Genomic DNA, 1,330 nt, shown 5'->3' with positions numbered 1-1,330 from the left:
TGAGCTTGTTCCTCCATTCAGTTGATTTGCATATTAGCCTTCTATTATATAGGATCTTTAAACCTCTCATAGAGCCAAAGATAAATGAAAGGATAATGCTGCAACTTCTTTTACAGTATAAAGAAATAAATGAAAATTTGAAATATAAACAGAGAGAAGACTCTTATTATTATTTTTAATCCTCACCTGAGGACATCTTTAGAGAGAGGAAGGGAGAGAGATACAGGAGGAGGGAGAGAGGCCTAGCTGGTTTGGCTCAGTGGAAGAGTGTTGGCCTGCGGACTGAAGGGTCCCAGGTTCAATTTCGGTCAAGGGCATATGCCTGGGTTTGGGGCTTGATCCCCAGTAGGGGGCGTGCAGGGGGCAGCAAATCAATGATTCTCTCATCATTGATGTTTCTCTCTCTCCCCTTCCCTTTCCCTCTGAAATCAATAAAAATTTTTTTTTTTTTAAAAAAAAAAAAGGGAGAGAGACATTGATGTGAGAGAGAAAAAATTATCTTCCATACTCGCCTGAACTGGGGACCGAACCTGCAACCCACATATGTACCCTGACCAGGAATTGAACCAGCAATGTCCTGGTGCAGTGGCTCAACAGGCTGGGTGATTTTTACTTTTTAAAAAAAATTAAGAACTTGTTCATCTTTTTGAAAAAAAATTGTGCTTTTTATAACAAAGGGAACAATGCAGATTGACATATATCCTTTCAGACATGCAAAATTTTAAAATATGGAAGCTTTGCTACTGGAAAGCCACTGGAGATAGATTTGAAATGAGTTAAGAGTGAGAATTCTGTAGTGCAGTGGTGAAGGTCACAGGTTCTGAAGTTGAGCAGCCTTTGTTCCAATTCTAGCTTTGCTGGTTTCTTTTTTTAAAATTAAATCTTTATTGTTCAGATTATTACAGTTGTTCCTCTTTTTCCCCCCCATAGCTCCCCTCCACCCGGTTCCCCCCACACTGTCCTCATCCATAGGTGCACGATTTTTGTCCAATCTCTTCCCGCATCTCACACACCCCTTTCCCCACCCCAAGAATAGTCAGTCCACTCCCTTTCTATGCCCCTGATTCTATTATAATCACCAGTTTATTCTGTTCATCAGATTATTTATTCACTTGATTTTTAGATTCACTTGTTGATAGATGTGTATTTGTTGTTACTTTGTTGTTCATAATTTTTATCTTTACCTTTTTCTTCTTCTTTCTCTTCCTAAAGAATACCTTTCAGCATTTCATGCATAGTTTCTGTTGAGAAATCAGCTGACAGTCATATGGGTATTCCCTTGTAGGTAACTATTTTTCTCTTGCTGCTTTGAAGAATCTCTCTTTGTCTT

This window comes from Myotis davidii, unplaced genomic scaffold (genome assembly GCF_000327345.1).
Source record: "Myotis davidii unplaced genomic scaffold, ASM32734v1 scaffold355, whole genome shotgun sequence".
NCBI lineage: Eukaryota > Metazoa > Chordata > Mammalia > Chiroptera > Vespertilionidae > Myotis > Myotis davidii.
This window is presented reverse-complemented; position numbering follows the sequence as displayed.